We start from the raw sequence: 19370 nt of genomic DNA, 5'->3' as shown, positions 1-19370 counted from the left end.
ATGCTTGGTATGATTATTGCCTGTGTAAGGTTCAATATAAATGCAAATCCATTGCAATACTGTATATGTAACACAACATGTATATAAATACACACACTGCATATAAATGTTCATATATATGTAAAACATGTATTGAGTATTTTTATTATTTTTTTTAATATGAGTAGATCATTTTGACCTGGTCATTTTAAAAGTAGCTCACGAGTCAAAAAATTGTGGGCACCCCTGCTTTAAGCTGACCGGTGTGGTGACTGAGTGACCCACAAACCACCTGGCTCATCCCATTGCTGAGCCTCACAGTGCCTACACAGGGCAAAGAGAGACAGAGTGAGAGAATATTCTTCTGTAAAGTGAAGAGGAGGGGTAACCGTTTTTCAGTATGCGGCACCATTAAAAAGAAAAAAAATGTAAAATCTCTTTCAGCACTCATATTGTGGATTGACTTCACCTCATCTGTGTCTGCGATCCACTTAGTGACTGATATCATTAAAGTTGCATTAACCTTGTCTGCTCTCTGTCCTCCAACATATTCCCATGTCTCAATCGAAAGTATAGGATAGGGTGCTGTAGTTACGGTATAACACTGCACCACTGTCCTCAGGTAGGCTTATAGAGGGTAATGAAGCATATTCTCTGATGCTTTGACGTCATTACCCAGACAATGGCAGCATTGATGGAGTGTTGTGGTTAGAGAGCTGTTGGTTCCATGCGTCTGCGATGAGTACGACTGACCCCACGCTGCCCACATCCCACTTGAATGAAAGGCGAGAGATCCCCTTTCACAGCCGTGGACTAAGACATATCACTAACTTCCTCCTATCCTATCTTGTTCAGTATACTTATTCATGCAAATATCAATTTTATCCTTTGTGTCAGGCTCTTTTTTATTTCCCTCTGTCCCTACTTGATCCGTGATAGCTCTGTAATGCATTAGTCGTGTCTGCTGTTTGCATGTTTCCTTCGCTCGCTCGCGCTCTCTCTCTTTCTCTCTCGCTCTCTCAAACACACACACAAACACATGCACGCACACATAAATATATAAATTCTACCTCATTCTCTTTCTCCCCTTTTTATGCTCTGAGCTCTTGCTAGCCGTAGGTATTCATCCTTATGAAATCAAGTTGTTTTTTGTTGGTTTTTTTTTTTTTTTTTTTGCCTTTCCAACCATCTTGTCAGTTTGCACGTGCCTCTCCAGTTGTATCTGTATGCCAGAGAGAAAGAAAGTTTAATGCGGAATGGAAACAGTTGCTATTAGGTCGGGTTAGTATGTATCGTATACGCTCCACACTGCATTTATATCACTGTATATGGGTTTTTTTTTTCACACAATATCTGTCTGCGGTTTTTGTACACTCCCAGAAGTCTTGATTGTCTGGCTGCTCATTTGTCATTGTTATGAGTTCATAAACATATACAAAACCACATAAGAGACACTCAAGTGTTTTGGATCAGTGGGTGGGGATTTTACAAAGCCAACATCTAAACCTTCTCTGCTCCCCTGTCTACCAGACCACAAAAAGACATCCACATCACAGAGGTCTTGCTGTGGTGTGTGTGGTGACATCATTTATGGCCCCTTGTAATTCAGACCTCCCCGCTCTGGATCTGCCTGTTTCCTAACCATTAAAAGTTTGTTGTATACAGCTTCTTCATTATTTAGAATAGTGAGTCCATTGGACCTGGCTGACTCTTGAGCTCTGTTTTGCTATCGAGTCTTGTTGCATATTGTTCCATTTGCTCATGTGGATGACACGGCCCTCATAATGGATGAGAGAAGGGGGTGACTGATGGTTGTGATTAGGTCTGGATTGAAGACGAGACTTGGATGAACAGGGCCAGCTGACACTCTAATGAGAGACATGCCTGGTTGACGCTCACACCACAGACCTGACAGAAGAGCAGGCATTCCCCTTGAGAGACCAATCGTCTTGACCAAAGAGAAATTACCTCACTTGATTGGCTACAACAGGGAACCAGGGAAAGCTTACCATGAGATCAGATGTCTGATGTTTGATGAATGAGCTGTGTGGCTGGCAGTGAGGCATGTGAGTGTTGTAGTCGGCAACTTTCATTGTCTGTATGAAATTCGTTTATTTAGATGTTTGTATGTGTATACACGCATGCGCGCATCGTCAACATACGTCACTGTGTTACTCGGGCCACTATTTGACTGAGAGAGTCTGTGTGTTTCTGTGTGCATCCGAAGTACAAGGGCTGTTCCGTGCTTCTCTTTGTTATCAACCCTGCACTAATAGAGCATGTAAGACATGCATCATTTAGGGAAGAACTCACAGCTCCCCTGTCCTGACTCCTCTGCTGTCACGCCTCAGGGACTCCTTAGGACTCAATTAGATATCAGCACACATCAAGACATGCACAATCCCATCCACACACACACATATAGACACACACACAATACTCTCCTGTTTAAACATTATTTTTTGGTGGGACTGAACACAGCGCAGTACTTCCTTTTATTCTCTCCTGTGTCTCAGAGAGACGCATGTCATAGTCGCTGTCGTCTCAGGGGAGCCTTCCAAGAGATAGGCGTGCTGGTCAAGAGGTGTGATATGCTTCACTGGGCCGGGGCCGGGGCAGGATGATGTGGTTGAGGTAGTGTGCGGCTGGTTGGTGAGGCAGCGTCAGGGCTGGGAGCCAGAGAGGCCCAGCAGGGTGAGCTCATTAACAACACGACGTACCCCTGAACCTCTAAAAACCCAGGCCCACATTCCGCCTGCTCCCCGGCCCCTTGGACTCATCCGGTGGGGATGGGGGGGGGCTTTAACGGTCCCGGTGTTTTTGTTGGACCTAGGCCATGGTCGGGATGTGGAGCTGATGTGCACGTGCCCCCCACCATTCCCACCTCAGATCAGGACCATAAATACAGACCGGAGAGAAGAGTGGTTGTGTGTTCCTGCTTCTTGAGGTGTTTACGGCTCTGTCGCTCCTTCACATTGAGCTCACAGCTGGGGCTTGGCAGCCAACACACACTTGCACTCACATCACTCATATAACCATTACAGCGCAGATTCTCAATAGCAAACACCTGCTCTCACATGCTTGGACAGACACATGTAACAGCTTCATATGGATACGCAGATGCATGCGATACATTCACAGACAAAAATAAAACTTGCAGCCTACTTGTACACGTTGGATGGTTCAGAAAAAAAACAAACACTAACTCATTTGGTCCTCAGTAACTTGCACTTGGAGAGGCAGAAGCAGTAATAAAGCAGCCTGAACTATACTTACCGCACACACACACTGACCTGCACACTCGTGTCCCACTCCTTTCCACACGCATACAAGAGCTGTCTGCTCGCCTCGTGACAGACAAGCTGACAGGGCAGTACATCAATCTGTTATAGGACCCTGCCGCTACTGTGTCTGAGCCGGCTCCAGAGTTACAGCCCTATCGGCGCTATCTGATGCTGTCACTGAGTTGAGGGAGAGGGGGCGGGGGAGGGGCATGGGGTGATGTCATGGCTGTAGTATTTGTGTTGGCTGTTCTCCATGTTGTCTGCTTGAAGGGCTTCACCTCAACTGATGGGGATTGCAGCCCCATGAGACCATGGCTGTCTAGCAAGCTCTGGAAGAGACATTAGGATCAGCACAAATAAAGAAAATGACCACATTCTACTGTACTGTTTGGCTAGGGCCTGGTGATTCTCTATCTCATCGCCTAAGACATCATGCAAACACCGCCCGAGTCAGGAGCCCAATTCTATCCAGGGCTAGCCGTGGTAAAATTGTATATGTTCATGGTGCCCAAAGGCATCTTGGATGAAGGCAATCCCTTTTGTGGCATATGTTGTATTATATATTGGAGCATGCTTCTCATTTGACAGAAATTTAGACCTGATAAAGTGTAGAGGAAGTAAACAAAGGGGCTAGTATCAGTATGAATGTCTGCAGTGGTTCCATATTTGCTCAGTTTTTCTTGCTAGTGTGTATGAGCCTAAATCCTAGCTAAATTCTAACAAGTATCACATTAACAGTATCGGCCCATGATGAGGTAAATGCTGATATTGATATTACCGAGTTTTACAGGTCAAAGCATCTGGTATGGAACCACACACTATGCTCAAATTGTCCTCCCCTCAGTCCTCTATGGACACCCCCCCCCCCGTTATTACATCCTATTTACAAAAGAACCAAAGGATTATTCTTGGTTAATGCGTTTTATATGAACCCTCCACTTTGCTTGTGTAAACCTAGCCACTCGAGTAAACAGAGACCCATTGAGGCTGAGTTACTGAATCTGCGGCCAGATGGGTTCTTGAACCGAGACAAAGCCGAGAATGAAGTTATGAGAGTCCAAGGCTCAGTTCCAACACCGCCCTCCAATCTACCCACTTCCACCCCATGCCCTGACCTTGTTTAGATGGGTAATAATCTATTCATTCCCTTCTAGATGGTGGCAGAGACGGACGTGTAAAATGAGAATGCCTGAACCAGTGAAAGGGTGGCACGGCTCCAAGGAGACACGTTTCCCTAAGTGCTGCCAGGTACAGAGCAGAGAGCAGAGAGGAGGATGTCCTTTTCTAGTGTTGTTAGAGATTACGCTTGCCAGGGCATCAGAAAGCATTATTGTCATTTCTAAGCTAGAAGAAAGGAAAATGTACTCATTGTGAGAGACCCAGAGAATAAAGAATGGAGAAAGGAGAATAAAGAAGGGACTTTGTTTCTAGGCATGTTTTTTGTTACTGCAGACAGGACAAAGAAAAAACTAGAAGAATAATCGTGATGCGCATAATTCATACGTTTGTTTCCAACCTATACCTTATTTTTTGTTGGTTTTTTTTTTTTTTTTGGAAAGTCACTGAAGACTGTCAGATTTGATTCCCCATATGTTTTTGTTTTGAGATATCCTAAGTTGTAAATACAGGTGACCCCGTTGCAGCCATGCACCACTGTCCCCCGGCTATGGGTCGGCAGCAGGCGGACAGCCAAGATGACGCCAAAGGGGGAGAAAGGGCTGAGAATTGAGGGGTCCAGGGTTTGTGCATTGCTGAAGCATAATAGGTAGCATTGTTCCTTAAGTGGCAGCATTGTATCCATAATATCGTCATTAGGAATTTCTTGACATGCTCATTTGGTGTCAGTCTTAGATTTCTCAAAGTTCTCACAGCTGTCACACTGATGGAATACAATGTCTAACTGTTAGCGGTTGGCTATCAGTAAATCTAAAGGATGATGAAAGCCAAAGAGAGACATATTATGGTGTCGCAACATTTAGTAAGTGCAGAGAAAGAGTGATGCCCTAGGACAGCCACAGAGAATTGATTCCACTTTGTATTATAGTGATTTTTCTCGATAGCTGTGATTTTCCCCGTCCTTTATTCTCCCATTTTCCCTTCCACTCTGCCATATTTACTACCAGAAAGGAATGCTGCGGTCACTGTGGACACCTGCCAGAGGTACAGAGTCCTGAGGTCTTTATGAGTGACAGCTTAGTCTGCACCAGGATCCGACACTCTCACCCAATCTCTGCGAAGGTGTTTGTGTAACTGGGATGGAGGCCTCACACACATCCTCTGATCCACACAGGGAGGGGAGAGAACGTGCTGTAAGATGAATTACAAACACTGCTTCGGACTGCTCATCTGTTTGAGTGGGGCCTTTCGCGAAGCTGGACTGCTACTGCCTCTCTGCTGGCTGCACCTGACGAAGCAGAAACCTTAGCCCTGGCTATGGACGGTGTCTTCAGCATTACACACATACAGTTGAGCGAGGTGAAGCTTCTTTCAGGAGGATCTCAGATCAGAATAGGACAGTGGGTGTCAGTGGTGAGGAGCGTTCCTCCTCTCTTAACGTGTCTGAAGAGCTACTGTATCTGTAGAGGTATGCACCCTACGTGCAGTGGCGGATCTAGAGATTTTTTCCTGGGGTGGCAAAGGGGTGGCATGAGGTTCAAGGAGGGGGGCAATGGACATTATTCTAAACGTATTATTATTCAAAACTCGGATTTCATCGAATGTATTTTGTTCTCTACTGCTTGAGATGAATTTGGTGCGGGTCTCATTGACCTTCACCATGCATGTACATAAAATATACTTTAAAAACATTATCTGATTTATAAATGGGGTGGCAACAGGAGTGGCAAGACTGTATCCCAGAGGTGGCAGCTGCCACCCCTTGCCACCCCATAGATCTGCGCCTGCCTACGTGCCATTCGTCACCACTCCCTTTTCCCCACTTTTTTGCCATTTGAATGAAATTCAAGGTGCAATTGTTGATGAGAGGTTGAACTGTTGAATAGGAATGGTAGAGCGTGGTACAGCTGGCTGGCTGTTCAAAGAAAAGCTACTCTTTAGGAACAAGCTGATGCAGATTCGTTTATAAGATATTTATGCTTTCAGCTATTTATTTTTTGATATGTATGTGATGTGTTTAGTCTGCCAGTGCATTGGTGAGCCATGAATGATTTGCACAGTACCGAGAGTTACACCGGTCAATATTCCACGAGTCAGTCATGGCACGTAGAAGGATTATTGCTGAGCTGTGTCACTGCAAAGGCAGCCCGGAGAGTTGAAGCCTATCTCGTGTCTGAATTATGATAACACACTTCATTTCCCCCGCTGATTTCAACCCTCGTGCCCGCATAGAATGACAGAGAAAGACTTGAGTGCTGAAACTGCACATAATTACTTTCATTTTCCATTTACCTCAGGGACTTATCATCTCACCACCAAGTGATGTCATGTGTAATTCTAATGCCATCATAAAGCTTTAAAATGAAATACAGTTTTTTTTACAGTGGTCTGGTATAAAGACAGTTTTATGTAAAAGGGTGTATAATGAGTTTTAAAGGCTGATTTGCCCTAAATTGCCAGTCGTGATTTTTATAGCTTTCATAAGTAGTTTAACATTCTGCATATAAAACAGTAATGTCTTACAAAGTCACTGACCTTGTCTCCGTACAGCTCCTTCATCTTTTCATGTGCATGACGGAGGGAAGGCTTAGAGACCTCAGTTCACAATTATCACGTTTATGAATCATTTACAACTTAAATAAAGAATACTCCAATAAAAAGGACAATAAAGAACCCCCCAAAATAGAGGCTGGGTAAAGTGTTTGAGTTTGTGAGAGGTGCAGTTGAAAGTTTTGGTTCAGTTAGTGTCTACCTCAACCCAATCTCGCCCTGCACACTCTTGTTTTATTTAACACAGACTACTTTGTTCACAATAATGTAATGGCCCACACTATTGTTGAATTGAGACAAAACGTTCCGTGCTCTCCACTTTGAGAGCAATGGTTTAAAAAAAAAAAGAAAACACCCCAAACCTAAGAAAAAAAATGTTTCCTTGCACACTCTCCCCATATCTTTGAGGGCCACAGCTTGATTTATCTCAGACATTTCTGGGCCAAGAGTCAGACTGGGGGACATATCCATCCATTTTTACTGCAACTACCAAACGCCGGGGGAACTCAGCTTTTCCCCTAGCCAAGACCTCCAGGCCTCCTCTAGAGCAAGACTCACACTGCCAGACATCGGGGACGGAGAGGGAACGATTGATAGGGTACACCCACTTATGCTCTACATAGAGTATTTACACACATAAACACATTCACATGTGCATGTGTGTACACATGTATGCATGAATGCACACACATGCACATATACACATACTCACACACACACAAACTCCACAAACACTCTCATACATAGATACATATACTACATGTGCACAAACTACAGATAGACAAAAACACAGTTTAACAAACACAGCGACGCTCTTTACACATGGACGACAGAATGAGTCACATAGAGGGAGTTTGGCTGACTGTTTATAATGTCTGTATGCTTGTGTGTGTGTGTGTGTGTGTGTGCATGCGCCCGGCCGTGTGTGTGTGTGTGTGTGTGTGTGTGTGTGCATGTCTGTATGTGTGCTCCACTACGCTCCATCTGTAGGAGTGTTAATCTCTGCAGCTCGGCAGGTTGCCACCGACTGCTTTGACTGGGACTACGCTGACAAATTACACCACCGTGACCGTGGGGGGTCTTGCCTGTAGAAGATTTAGAACGAACACACGTTTAAAAGCCAGGAAAAAACACTTTCTCCATAAGTCTCTGACAGGTCATTACCAAGTGTGAGTTTTCCCTTGAGACAGTCTTTATATTTTCATTAAGTTTGGTAATGAAACTCTATCCTCCCTTCATTGACAGTATAAATATGAACGTCACTATTAGATTACCCTGTTGCCTGTGTAATGATGACATAATTACTGAAATAACAGCGTTATGCTTACTTGGAGAGTAATAATTAATGATATCCTCACCTGTTGGATCAGAATTAAAAACAAAATTAGCAGAATTAACATTAAAGCAATATAACCTCAAATGAATCACTATGCAGTTTGGTGCAGTGACGGCTAACAGGGAACCCACATGCCTGGCACACCTGCTTATTATATGCACTAAATGACAACTGCTGAATAATATCAGAATCAGAAACTGTTTATTAGCTAAATAAGTTGGCACATGCAAAGAATTTGACCTAGTGGGATGCTTGCTGAAACACAACAAGAATGTGGCTCAATATTATAAAGTGAAATAGAATTAAGATATTTCTATACATGTGGGGATTTATGAAATAATAGATGTCTTGGGTTCACATTGCAAATAGCTAAACTAACAATTTCACATAATATCTGCAACAAAATTGGTCTACAATCCAACATTCAATCATACTGAGCATTGCACCGGTAAGAGACATTAACACTGAATATATAGAGATACTATGTACAATAATGACCTGAGAAGATAGTTTAGTTTAACCATATAGATTGGACGGCTCAATACTAACTCACCAGCCTGTATCTATACTAACTATGCAGTTGGTACAAGTTAGTTTTAGACATTTTCTGAGCTGTGGATAAAGGGACAGGATACCAACAGTGGGAAGCTAATGTTCATTAATGGCAATGGTTGTGCCAAAAGGCCATGAGAGTGGTGTGTGTGGTCCCTGTGTGAATGTAGGTGTATGTATCCATGTTTATGCCGGAGATGTGATTAGCAAATGCTTGTACAGGCCCAATTTGCAGTTCCCTCGAAATGACTACTTTGTTTTGTCTCTCACCAAAGTAACCCACCTGTGATGTAGACTTATCACGACAGTGCAAACTGAATGGGAGTATGAATTTTCTAAAACCTGTTAACTTCAAACTGGGCCATATTGGGCATTTTAGAATATGTGTACATGCAAGTTTCATATTTTGACTGTTTTGCATGTTGTATAAACTGCTGCGGCCCCTGGGTAGTGGTTTATGCCGAAAGGGCTTGTTTTACTGTATGATGACCTCACTGGAGTGGCTGCAGTCGAGTGTTGCTCAAAGTATGTCCTTTAAATGGTTCAGCAATTTCTCACAGAGTTGGTTTGAGGGAGTGAAGGGAGATTTGTTGTTGAAAAACCCTGTGAATGCCAGCAGGGAGGAGTCCTAGGGGGTGCTTGTATTCTTTTGTAATGCAGTGCTGAGATAAGGGCCCCGATCAACATGTCTGCCCTCGCTGGAGCCCCACAGGGTCAGCCGACCCCTGTTGACCTGGAACTGTGATCACACAGTCTGTTTTATTAGCAGACAGGGGAACATGATTGATGGCTCAGTATTCTTCGGTTCTTTTAGCCTGTTGTTGCTTTCTGCTGTAAAGCCAGGGACGGCTGTCCCTCCATGGTTTGATGTCCTTTGTCCGTCTCCTCTGATCCTTTAATCTGCTTCCACACCCCTGCATGGGAATGTCTCCTCATTGTGTGTCTGTGTGTGTGTGTACGCTCCTGTTGTCTGTGTGTGTTGTCTATGTGTGTATTCTTTCATCCTTGTGTGCATGTCTTCATGCAGCCAGTTCCTGTCTGTGGGCATGTTCTGTTGAAGTGCCTGATGGAGATAAGACCCTCATTCTGGTGCAATGGCAAAGGGGATGAAGGGAGTAAAGACACCATGAATAGAACCATCCTTTTTTACTTTATCTCCCTTCCCCCCTTTTTTCTCACTCTCTTCTTTACTCCCTTTTCATTTTTTCCCACATTTTTCTCATTTCTCTCTCTTTCAAAGTGATTTGTGGCACAGGTGGTAAATTGTGGTGTGCTTGCAGAGTGTGAGAGAAGTCTTGTGTCCCAGTGCACCTACCTCAGCCTCACTTGGACTAAGCAAGGATGTCACAGTGAGGCTGAAATACTCGATCACCTAGCAGCATGCTGGCCATGATGTGTGTGTGTGTGTGTGAGAGAGAGAGAGAGAGAGAGAGAGAGAGAGAGAGAGAGAGAGAGAGAGAGAGAGAGAGAGAGAGAGAGAGAGAGAGAGAGAGAGAGAGAGAGAGAGAGAGAGAGAGAGAGAGAGAGAGAGAGAGAGAGAGAGAGAGAGAGAGAGAGAGAGAGAGAGAGAGAGAGAGAGAGAGAGAGAGAGAGAGAATGACAAAGAATAAGGATTAGTCTGTCTCCATGGGGTTTTCTTCTAGACTGAATCATTTAGGCCCCAATGGCGTATCTTAAATGAAAAAAGGAGAGATGGCCCAGACCTCTACATCTGTTCTATAACTCTGAGTGCGCACATCACATGGCTAACAAATTCAGCCTGAAAAAAACTGTCGCCTCAAAAACAGGGGATAGGGGAGTTAGTTTCACAGTTTGGCCCATTTCTTGCATCAGTGGTTTTGTTGGTAGGTTCAAAGGTCATTAGATAGTTTTCAGGCTCCTTTAAATGCAAAGACATGAAACAGTTTTCAATTTGAAGCAGTGAGATTACAGATATCTGAATAAGGACATTTATTTGACGATTTAAACTTAAGCACATTTTACACAGAGCAGAGGGTAAGTGGGTTTATGTAATTGCTGAACTTACAAAATTCACTATGTGTTGAAAAGTTTCTAGGTGGGTTTTTAAGCATCACAAAAGTAACACTTCTTTGTCTGAAAATGTGTGAAAGGGAGAGAGAGACACGCCTGGGTTTGTCAAAGGCCTGTTTTAAGTTTGATTCATGTCTGGGCCCGATTTTATTTGCTCTTATAGGTTTTTGTGCAATATAGTTGTGAATTTTTATTAAACTCATACTTCACACACATGGCCTTGAAATTTTTCTTCCAGCCTCTTCTCTCCTGTCCCCCCCCCTCTCTCCTTCACTCTTTCCTTTTGTTTTCTCCCTTCTTACCTCCCTTTCAACCTTCTGCTCCCTCCTACATGTATACACAGATACAACCTTAGTCTTTTCCCCCCTAGCCACTTAAGCGTCCACATTGCAACCTTTGACTGAGTAAACACTCTGTGACCCTGATCAGTTGACTAAGCTGTAAAGAAAGACCCACTAACCCTCATGTCTTGACCAAGTCATCTGCCCCATTAAAGCTCTGGATGCCTCTCTTTAGCTTATCATCCCTTTGTACAATGCACAGACCATGCATACTTATCTGCAATGGTGCAAAACACAAACAAACTCTGGGCCCCTGCCTGCAAGAGGGCCAACTTTAATTCTGTTAGGGTAGAGAAGCAGACGAGAGACAGAACCACTTGTTTGTGTAACAGGGTAAAGGAGAAGGGGGAACCAGGATCACTGCTCCTCCAGATAAAGTGGAGATAAAACGCACAGATTCAAAAGGACACCTGTTTACAGTCCAGATGATGTGCACAAATCGCCATCATGGAGGCTCTTCCTGTTTGGCTCGAAGAGCAGGCAAACAACATGACTCACAGCACCCTCACACCCACATACACATACAAACACATACACACATACACACACCTTATGCACACACTCACATACTCATACACACAATCAGCATTTATTTGGCTTTTTTCATTCATTAGATGCTGGCTTTGCCAGCATGTCTGGTCTTGCTTCCCTGCATGGTGCTGAAAGGAAGTCATTTTGTCTATTATGTCCTTGAGTTCGAAGTACATGTTGTTGTTGTGCAATAATAATGATAATAACAATAATAATAATATATTTTATTTATAGAGCATTTTTCAGAGTACTCAAAGATAGTTTACATAAGTTAAAATTAACATAAAAGCAACACACCAAAAACATAAAACACACAACATTAATCACACATTTAAAGCATTTCTGAAAAGGTGAGTTTTGATTAATGGTTTGAACCTGAACAGACTGGTGCAATCTCGATGTGTTTGGGGAGAGAGTTCCAGAGGGAGGTGGCAGCTATGGAGAAAGCTGTGTTGCCCCAGGTCTAGTGCTTGGTCCTTTGTGGTGGAGACAGGAGGTTGGCATCGGAGGAGTGAAAGCTGTGGGAAGGAGTATGGTAGTGGAGAGGGTTGGTGAGGTAGGAGGGGGCCTGGTTAGCGGGGGCTTTGTGAGTGAGAAGGACTTTGAATTGGATCTGTTATGGGGCAGGGAGCCAGTGGAGGTTCTGGAGGACAGGGGTGATGTGATCACGGGAGCAGAAGTGGGTGAGCAGGTGAGCAGCAGAGTTCTGGATGTACTGGAGTTTGTTTAGGATTTTGGATAATGAGCCGTAAAGAATGCTATTGCAGTAGTCAGTTCTGGATGTGATGAAGGCATGGATCAGAGTTTCAGTAGCAGAGAAGGAGAGTGATGGATGGCAACGAGTTATGTTTTTTAGGTGGAAAAGGGGAGTTTTGGTGATTGGATTGACGTGGTGTTCAAAGGAGAGGTTGCTGTTGAAAATGATTCCGGCGTAGCAGTGGAAGTGGAAACCATGACGATGTATGATGTTACCAAGGGCGAGCATGTAAAGGATGAACAGGAGAGTACCAAGCACTGAACCCTGGGGAATGCCTTGGGACATAGGCATGATGAAGGAGGTGCAAGCTGTTGATGCTGATGAACTGTTGTCTGTTTGTGAGATATGACTTTAGCCAGAAGAGGGCACTACCCATGATGTTGAGGGAGGATTCAAGGCGAAAGAGAAGAATGGTGTGGTTGATGGTGTTGAAAGCCACAGTGAGGTCGAGGAGGATGAGAATGCTGAGGTGGCCAAAGTCTGAGGAGAGGAGGTCGTCGTTGGTGACTTGAAGGAGAGCTGTTTCTATGCTGTGCTGTGACTGGAAACCAGATTAAAATGGTTTGAAAGGGTCGTTGGAGATGAGGTGAGCTTTGAGTTGGGAGGCGACAACACATTCCAATATTTTTTGACAGAAAGGGGAGATTAGCAATGAGCCGGAAGTTGCTCATGATATCAGGGTCTTTTGGGGATGGGGATGACAGCAGCTGGTTTGAGTGTATGGGGGACTGAACCAGAACTGAAGGAGGAGTTCATGATTTCAGTGATGAGAGGAGATAGCTGGGAGACAGTCCTTGACAAGATTGGATGGAATGGGATCCAGAAGACAAGTGGAGCTTCCCATTTGTAAGGTTGGACAGCTCCATTAGGGACACAGAGGAGAACTTTGACAGGAGCTGAATGGTAAAGGGGGGGGGGGGTCAGGTTTCTGTTGATGGTGTCAATTTTAGATTGGAAAAATTAAAGGAAAGAGTTGCACTTGTTAACTGTGAAGGAATTAGAGGAATTATCACTGGGTTTGGCAAGTTTGTTTATTGTGGAAAAGGAGAACTGCTTGTGTGAATGAGGCTAATTTTGTTTTAATGTGGGCCAGCTTATCAAGACAGGAGGATAATAAAGTAAGTTACTTCATGCAAGCCTCTTGTCGTGCTGCAGATAGCGAGCTTGTGGCGGGAGGTGTAAAATATGAGTCGAGACGTGGCTGTTTGGGTGGCATTCCAGACATCAGGCCATGCTCATTTGGGTGCATATTTTTGGGACATACAGACGACACGGTGGCGCAGTGGTTAGTGCGATCGCCTCACAGCAAGAAGGTTCTAGGTTCGAGTCCTGGGGTAGTCCAACCTTGGGGGTCGTCCCGGGTCGTCCTCTGTATGGAGTTTGCATGTTCTCCCCGTGTCTGCGTGGGTTTCCTCCCACAGTCCAAAGACATGTGGTCAGGTTAATCGGCCGTACTAAATTGTCCCTAGGTATGAATGTGAGTGTGTGTATGCCGGCCCTGTGTGATGGACTGACGGCCTGCCAATGGTGTCTCCCCGCCTGCCGCCCAATGACTGCTGGGATAGGCTCCAGCGACCCTGAGAGCAGGATAAGGATTTTTAAGACGTGCCCTCAGGTAACTTACTAGTGGTGGAATGGTAAGCTAACTGTAGCTTACATAGCTTGCATATGACTTCATCTGTAGGTTACACAATTTTTCAGTTTTTTGACCAAAATCCGAAGTATTTCCAAACGGGGCTTTTTAGATTGTTCGGAGTGAAAATCACCCTCTCTGCGGCCGAGCTGGGTTGTGAGCTCTCTGCCATCTTTACCCTTTACCACACGGTTGTGAATTATTCGCTCATTTCAGCTTGACCAATTTTCACTTTCAACCAATGAAAGTGACGTTGTGTGACTCCTCCTCCTTCTTCTTCTTCGTCGTCTTCTGTCTGTTTACTGGCGGATCCCAAATAACTTTACGGGTTGTGTAAAGAGTGTGTAACTGTAGCCTCTATTCTGGTCACGACTCCAAAGCAGAAACCACACCCATGCAGATACGTCGGGTTCAGGCGACAAATGTGCCGTTTATTAATGTCTGGCAATGAATCAAAATAACAGTTGGCCAAGTTCGAGTAACAATATTGTAACGTGCATGGATAAGTAGACACGTTGGTCCTTGACTAACGGGTCGGACCCTTTAGTCGACTGGTTAACATTGTCGCTTGCGGAGTGGGAGACACGGGTTCGCATCCCGGCTGTGGTGGCAGTCTCCCGGACTGCCCCCTGAATTCGCTACATTGGTGTCAGAAGTGGGATGGTGAGACCATGAGGTTATTGGAAGCGCATGCGCCCAGAGGCGTGAGGGAGCTGATATGCTGAAGTCCGAAGGAGGGGGGTATCCAAAGGAGTTGAATCAAGTGCAACTGGACTTGATTCAACTCCTTTGGATAACCATGACCTGGATGAATGAGAACATTCACAGACAAGGAGGGGGGTAGTGTAACGTGCATCGATAAGCAGACACCTTGGTCCTTGACTAACGGGTCGGACCCTTAGTCGACTGGTTAACGTTGTCGCTTGCGGAGTGGGAGACACGGGTTCCCAGACTGCACCCCGAATTCGCTACAATATGCATAGTACTCCGGTTCCGTCTTCGCCACAGTCGTCAAAGGGGAACAACTGTAGTTAAACAATGTGAGTTTGAAATATACACCTGTACATAGCTAACATACCCACATTACATGAACCCGTTTTCTCATTACTAAAGTACGACATTCTACTATCTAACATGCTAGCAAAGAACAAAATACAAAATGTATTACACGGCAGAAAATACGCAATAAACATACCTGGCAATGAATCAAAATAACAGTTGGTCAAGTTCGAGTTACAATATTGTAGCGAATTTGGGGGGCAACGCAACCACAGGAACTGCCGCGGCCGGGACGCGAACCCGTATCGCCCGCACCGCAGGAGGCATCGCTAACCGCTCGACTAAAGGTTCAGACCCGCCAGTCAGCGTGTCTTCTTATCCATGCACGTTACACTACCCCCCTCCTTCGGGAACCGCGTCCCCGCGCTGAAGCATATCAGCTCCTTCACGCCTCAGGGCGCCTACGCTTCCGATGGCCTTACGGTCGCTCCATCCCACTTCTGACACCAATGTAGCGAATTCGGGGGGCAACGCAACCACAGGAACTGCCGCGGCCGGGACGCGAACCCGTATCGCCCACACCGCAGGAGGCATCACTAACCGCTCGCCTAAAGGGTCACACCCGCCAGCCAGCGGCCAGCGTGTCTTCTTATCCATGCACGTTACAATATGCACAGTACGCCAACTCCTGTACGTGAAAACAAAACACAGTCAGAAGTTTGCTTAGAATGTTCGCGACAGCCATTCGCACCTCATTAGCTAGCATTTCAGAACGTGTTCAACTAGCATCAGTATATTCGATAAAAATAAGCAAAATAAGCATTCACAACTGTCTAAGCTCCATGCAATGTGATCTACGTACATTCATACGTACAAGGCACTTTACAGTTAGATAAAACTTGTCAGCAGAGTATGGCATATATCACAAAACAGAAGCGGAACTCATATTTTAACGTTCCGTCTTTACCACAATCGTCACCGAAATGGAACCACGAAAAGCGTATTCAGTGCAGCGGCTAAGGCCTTCGCGACAGCTGCGGTAGTGCCCCCCCCCCCCAACGAATATTAATTTTCACACTCAAATGTCTGTTTTTGGGTTTGTTTTTTTTTTTTGTTTTTTTTTTTTACAATTCAGTTATACTAATGTAACGTGCACAGATATATAGACTCGCTAGCCCTTAGTTAACGGGTCGGACCCTTTAGTCAACTGGTTAACGTTGTCGCCCGTGGTGCGGGAGATCTGGGTTCGTGTCCTGGCTACGGCGGTTCCCAGACTGCCCCTGAATTCGTTACATTGGTGTCAGAAGTGGGATGGTGGGACCGTGAGGCCATCGGAAGCGCGTGCGCCCAGAGGCGTGAGGGAACTGATATGCTGAAGCGCCCCACTTCCCGAAGGAGGAGGGTAGTGTAACGTGCACGAATAAATAGACTCGCTTGTCATTGGCTAAAGGGTCTGACTGGTTAACGTTGTCGCCCGTGTTGCAGGAGCTCCGGATTCGCGTCCTGGCTGCGGCGGTTTCCCGGGCTGCCCCCTGAATTCGCTACACTATATTCGAATTTGAAATATTTATTGACAGCCCTAATGGCTGCAGTGTGAATAAAATCGTATAAAAGAGTACATTTTTCACATTTAATCTGAGAGCCATCGGTTAGTAATGTCATTTCTTTCTTTAAAGCAGTCCTCGCAGGGCATAGTAATATTAAACCGGTTGATTGATGTTCAGAAAAGGAAGTGGAAGTTGGCCGTTCGCTCCGTCAGCTGAGGGTTTAGTCCACACGGTTCTAACCAGGAGTGCAGGGAGTTAGTGCAACAATCGATGTTGGGGTAAAAATCCATAAAATAGTACAGGCAAACCATAAAATCAATGAAACTAATCCAATGGTCTCAGTGAGCTGTTAAAAAGTAAACAGAGCCACAAACAGACGCTGGTGTGTATGTGTGTGTGTGTGTGTGTGTGTGTGTGTGTGTGTGTCTGTCTGTCTGTCTGTCTGTCTGTCTGTCTGTTTTTGTGTCTGTGTTTGTCACTTTACATCTTCTACACTTCTCAACTTGTCTGTTATGTCCTTGAGTTAGAATTACATGATTTTAGACATCTGGGTGGCGTAGCGGTCTATTCCGTTGCCTGCCAACATGGGGATCGCCTGGCCGCTGCACTAGCGCCTCCTCTGGTCGGCCGGGACGCCTGTTCAGGGGGTGAGGGGGAACTGGGGAGAATAGCCTGATCCTCCCACGTGCTACGTCACCCTGGTGAAACTCCGCACTGTCAGGTGAAAAGAAGCGGCTGGCAGCTCCACATGTATCAGAAGAGGCATGGGTAGTCTGCAGCCCTCCCCGGATTGGCAGAGGGGGTGGTGCAACGACTGGGACGGCTCGGAAGAGTGGGGTAATTGGCCAAGTACAATTGGGGAGAAAAAAGGGGAAAATCCCCCCCCCAAAAAAAGAATAACATATTGTGCAGTGTGTGTGTGTGTGTGTGTATGTGTGTGTGTGTGTGTGTGTGTCTGTGTGTGTGTGTCACTTTATATTTTTGCTAAGCACAGACTGAGATACAACAGATGCCCAAGTCTCTACATAGTTTATCTTTTGAAATTCCTACACGCATTGAGAAAAGTGTCATATGATACATTTTGTTTTCTATGTGTGCTCCTTGGTGTTTTCCCTCTACGTACTGTATATAGGCAGACACACTCAATTGCCATTTTAGTATGTGTAAACGGAAGATGTAGAGTTTAAGCTGGTATATTTTCAGAGTATACCCAGGGGAGGTTTGGAAAGCCACGTTAATCCTGCTGTTGTGTTTCTGCGGGAAGACCAGAGCTCTAACACCTAAAAGATTGCCATCCTTGCCTGCTCGACTTGCCTGGCGCTATTTGGTAATTCGTATGTTTAACTCTATGTACTGTCATGAGAAAGATTTCACTACATCCTCTGTGTTGTCTTTGCTTGATTAAGAAAAACCTATAGTTTTTCTACCAGGGTAAAGGTTGTAAGATATGTGGAGCCGCTTAAGTTTTCAGGTCACGTTAGACAATCTTTCCTGCTGTGTATTGTCAGAGATCAATCCCTGGGTTTGTTTTGTCTGTTTCTGTTCTGTTGAATGTAAGTTAGATGTCAAAAGCCAGTGTTTTATCCAGGCATCAGCGTAGTGTTAGTGATCAAGAATTTTCCATCGCTCATGATGACTACACCATCTGGCATGACCGTTTTCAAATACTTGTTTCATGCATGTTTTATGTTTTGTGCCAAGAAAGGCTCTCCTTTTAATGTGTAAATTGGACATATGACAGAGGAAAGCCCTGATTAGAATCTTAATCGTTCATGATTTGTGTCAGTGTTTGTGTAACCTCCAGGAGCTGAGGTCGAGTGTACCTCTGTTGTTGCTGGAGCCATGTCTCTACCTCCCATAGGCCAGCCATCAATCGGCTCAGTGTGGGTTAGCATGGTGCTGGATTAGCGTTGGGTTGACCCCCGCCAGGTGTGTGTGACCTGTGTCACCATCTCATGTCTCAGCCTCATTATTGTGTTCCCTGGTGCCTCTCTGTGAATCTCACCTGAACATGGGCTCACTGTTCCACATGCTATCAGCCTGAACCCAAAAAAGCCCAATCAGCTTTGATCCCGCCCTGCGGCCCCTGGAAGTAAGTGGGGTCTAATCCCTCAGAAAGCCCCAGAAAGACACAGAGGAATGCCTGGCACACAGCACACCATTCAACCAGGGATTAGACCAAAAGCAGCTCCGCTCCACACACGGCATTTACAGCTTGGTGTACATGCATGCACATGGCTGTATTTAGGTCTATGTGTTTTATGCGTGTATGTGCGCATGTGTTTGTTTGCTTGTATGTGTGCATACGTGCATATGAATGAATGTCTGTTCTCATAAATGCAAACATCCTCATACTGTATAGGGTGTATCATACATTGTAACCAACCACACAGGCATGTAGTACTTGCACATGTGTTTTTTGTGAGCCTGCTGGGCAGGCTTTCTGAAATAAACCTATGTTCCCACAGTAGGTTAAATAACAGACGTGGGTGCTGTCTCCCTGTCAAAATGTTGAGCTGGAACCTGAATTGGATTTGTAGACATCTTTAGATATTTGTAGACATCTGTCGATGCAGTGATGGACAGCGGAAAACCATGGTCCCCTGTAGTCACAGCTCTGGTCTGATTCCTCTGCTGCTTCCCTTCCCAGGTCCAGACATTACAGTACGCAGCAGATCCTTTGTGATACTCTTTCAGAAAGCAGAAATTCAGAA

At 45.1% G+C, this 19370-nt stretch overlaps 1 protein-coding gene across 9 annotated transcripts in view; it reads left to right on the top strand.

Annotated features, from left to right (window-relative positions):
* emid1 (EMI domain containing 1) overlaps positions 1-19370 on the top strand; it is a 95674-nt gene that overhangs the window by 36489 nt on the left and 39815 nt on the right. The gene's annotated exons all lie outside the window — the stretch shown is intronic.

The sequence above is a fragment of the Lampris incognitus genome, chromosome 1 (genome assembly GCF_029633865.1).
Source record: "Lampris incognitus isolate fLamInc1 chromosome 1, fLamInc1.hap2, whole genome shotgun sequence".
NCBI lineage: Eukaryota > Metazoa > Chordata > Actinopteri > Lampriformes > Lampridae > Lampris > Lampris incognitus.
The sequence above is the reverse complement of the archived record's forward strand: the minus strand, read 5'-3'. Positions and strand labels throughout refer to the sequence as shown.